Source organism: Camelina sativa, chromosome 9, assembly GCF_000633955.1.
Source record: "Camelina sativa cultivar DH55 chromosome 9, Cs, whole genome shotgun sequence".
Lineage (NCBI taxonomy): Eukaryota > Viridiplantae > Streptophyta > Magnoliopsida > Brassicales > Brassicaceae > Camelina > Camelina sativa.
The window spans coordinates 15,591,969-15,596,070 of NC_025693.1; positions in this window are offsets into that span (position 1 = coordinate 15,591,969).

Genomic DNA, 4,102 nt, shown 5'->3' on the forward strand with positions numbered 1-4,102 from the left:
AAAAAAAAAAAAAAAAAAAAACATAAAGTGAAGAACCTTGATTGTCTCATTATATTGACGAGTTAATTGTGAAAGAATCTATTTTTTGGTGGATTTTGCCATTTTAAAGATTTTAAAACACAATTTTACACATTGTATTTGGGTATTTTTTAATTTCTTTTTTGTAAGGTTTAGTATTTGTTATGAAGTATGTATTTTAGCAAGAAAAAAGTTCACAAATGTATATAGCTTTTAAAGTGACCAAATTAAAGTGGCAAAAATTTAAAATATGTGAAGAAAATGGCAGATTCAAAATAGTTGGAGTGGAAAGTGGCAAAATCCATATAATCCCTACATGGACTACCGTATGTATGTTTTGATTGCACAAATTGTTGTGAAGTTCAGCTTTTGTACAATATCCTTAAACTATCATAACTCAAAACCTAATCTAATACCCCATCCGTTTCAAAATATAAGATGTTTTGGAGAAGTTTCATAATATAAGATGTTTTCAAATTTCAATGCAATTTTTAGATGAGTTTAGTATTTTATATTGTACAGTATTGTTTCTAATTGGTTGAACTTGTTAAAAGTAAAGACTTCTTAATCTGCATGCTTTGCTTAAAACATCCTATATTTTGAAACGGAGGGAGTACTAAAAATATGAATCCAAAATGTGAAATTAATAAGTAGAATAATCTCATGAATTTTTAAACACTTAATTCAAAGCCATATACTGTAATATCTACTTCTGAAACTATGTAATGATTTCTTTTTTGGGGGAAATTAGTCATTATTCATATTCTAATTTCAATTCTTCATTTAGGAGATTAAGATGTCCACGTACTTGCTTATCACTATCATGTTCATCACCATCAGCAAATTCTTTGAGCATATATTTTTATCACTTTAAACTCTTTCAACGCACCTGTCAGCAATTTCAAAATTTGCTGGTTCCAAAGCAAAATATCCAGCCAAAAAAAATGAATAATAGCTAAAGTTAATGAAACTAGAATCTGATAGGTGCGTTCTAAGAGTTTAAAGTGAGAGAAATATTATAAATCACAGATTTTACATGTTCCCATAGCACTATAATTCAATGTTTTACACCAGCCACCTTGAGCGTTATAGTTTGCCACTGAACTCTATTTATCATAAAACAACGCCTTTATGTTCCCATTAGTGTCAGTTGAAAGAATGAACTGAAAATAATAGAGGAAAAAGAATATAAATTTCACTCATACAACACTAACACTACAAGAAAATATGAAAATAACGAGTGCATTATTAGTTTCTATTTAGTTGCTAAATGATGTTTTACGACCAAATAAAGACTACAACATGTAGTCGTAAATCCTTAGTCGTTAAAATTAATAGTCATAAAATTAGTCCTAGCAACTAGCTAGACTCCTAGTGTGCTATCGTTAGATAGGTAAACAAATGCAGATTTACTTTCATATGCACATGCATGTATAACTATTATCTTGAAGTTTAAATAAATTTTGTTATTTTCTACATTGAAAAATTAAAACCATAAGACACCTTATGAAAGGATATTTTTTTTTAGTAGATAATGAAAACTAACACAATTTAATTTTGCAAGAATCATTGCTTCACATCCGCATTAAAATCTGAATGCAAAGAACTAACTACTAACCATTCTGAACGCCTGGAAGGAGAGCTTGAATTAATTTTTCTTCTAATTGCTGTTCAGGCGTTCAATATATAGTTAATGGACTTTGTGTAATTATACAAAATTAAAATATATAATAATCAAAAAGTATAAGAATTTGATTAAAATTGAAACCGATAATATCAAGACAGTGATGGCCAGCGTAACCAACAATCTTAATTAATACTACTACAAGATTAGTTCAAACCAACCAATTGGAAGGCATGTTATTTACTGATGTGTTGTGTTTTTGTTAGATTTTAAAACTTGTTTTTGCAGTTTTGTTGTATAATCTTGTCATTTAAGTTGTTTTAGGAGCATTTGCATCTAGTTTGCTATCCTTAGGTACTAGAGTGGAGATGTGCAAGGAAGAGTGATTTGGAGCTGTTGTGGATCAAGAATTGGCAAGAAAAAACAAGAGAAGGGAAGAAGAGCAAACGGTCGATCGTGTGGTCGGTCAAGGCGTGATTAGACTGATCAACCATTGGTTGATCTCCTGGTCGGTCAAGGCGTGATTAGACTGATCAACCGGCTACAAGACAAAATGACCGACCACTTGGTCGATCATATGGTCGATCAGTGGGCACTGGACTTGACCAGACTCCTAGACTTCAATGATCGACCAAAGAATCGACCAACTGCAATTCAAATCATTTTTCAAGGAGAAATGCGTTGCCAGTCACTGCTGCTGATGATCACGGTGCCATTTGGGGACCAGAAAAATTTGTCATCCTTTTTTTTTGAATTTAATGTTAAATTATATTCAAAAGAAAAATAAACGTTTTACAAAGTTTATGTGAGAAAATTTTTTAAACAGTTTGATATAAAATCATTCACTAGAATCTAGCTGCAAACCAAACTTGGATGGATTTGTCTTGGCCACCTGGTAGTGTGCTTAGTCGGTTTCGAACATTCTTGTCTATTTGATCAAGTGCTCTGTCGTTAAAGGACGTTCTCCATGCCGTCGTCCGTTTCTTTCTCTCCAATGCAAGTAGATGGTAGTTTGGAAAGCATAACCCAGGATGAACTTTTGTGTTTTATCGAGAGCATTACCGGTAAGAAGAGTGATGACTTCTCTCCAGTGGCTTGTGTATTTGTCTGCAAGTAGCTTTGTACTAACCCTTCCCACACCAGCTTTGAATATGGACATTGGAAAAAGAGATGCTCTGTTGTTTCTTGCGGATGATTGCAGAGGATAAAACTTGCGTTTGCCTGAGGATTCCATTGCTGCAGTTTGTCACCTGTTGCGACTCTGTTTTTTACTACCAACCATGTGAGGAAGGCGTACTTTAGAGTGGCATGTGTGAACCAGATTGCTTTGTAGTCGGTCAGTTGTGGGTGAGCTGCATGAATATGGTTCCATGTATCTTTGGTTGAGAAGCTACTTCGGTAGCAGTCATTTTTCCCCTTCCATAAAGGTATGTCGTGAACTTCATTAGAACAACTTGATTGCTGCTTCTTTATTTCCTCCTCTATAGCAATAAACAAAGGGAACCGATGTCTCCGTCTCCTCTGCATATTCATTACATCTGCCATAGTGCTTGGTTTTGAGATACTAAGGTCTATAAAGCCCCTATCACCAAGTGTATCATGTAAATAGCCTAGCAGACTCCAGTTGTCGTACCAGAAAGATGTTGATGCACCATTGTGCACTTCCATCTTAAAGAACTGCTTTTCGAGGTCCCTATATTTCAGTAATTTTCTCCAAATCCAAGAGCCAGAGGTTGTGTTATCTTTTTCAGCCCAGAAAGAACCAGTTTGAATGAGAGACCGTTTCACCCAATCAACCCAGAGAGAGCTTCTAGCTGAACAAATTCGCCAAATCAGTTTTGAGTATACTAACCTTGTTTGCTTCCTCGAGTGATTGTAGCCCCAAACCTCCCTCACTCTTTTGGTAAACAAACGTCTGACCAAGCGACTTTAGTTTTCTTTGCGTTCAAGGAAGGACCAGACCACAAGAAAGCTGAGCATAACCGATCAATCTCTTGGATGCAGGATTTAGGAAGTCTAAAAGCTGATATCCAGAAATTTGTCAGACTAAAGAGCACCGAACTAATTAGCTATAATCGTCCTACAAAAGATAGCATTCTAGCTGTCCAGGGAGTTATTCGCATGCGTATTTTTTTTTATTAGAGGGAGGTAGTCCCCTGAGGTCATCCTTCTTGGCAAAAGAGGCAATCCCAAATACCGTACTGGCAAAGATCCATACGCAAACGGGAACTCATGGAGAATCTCTTCTCTGTGGGTCGCGGAGATGCCAACAATGTATATAGTGGATTTCTCAATACTAATATGCAGACCAGAATGTATTGCAAAGTCATCAAACACCCCCAGAACACCAAAGACAGACTGTTAGGAGCCATCCACAAACACCATCAGGTCGTCAGCAAAGCAAAGGTGGGTGAGTTTCAACTGTTTACACATGGGGTGGTATCCAAATTTTCTATTCGC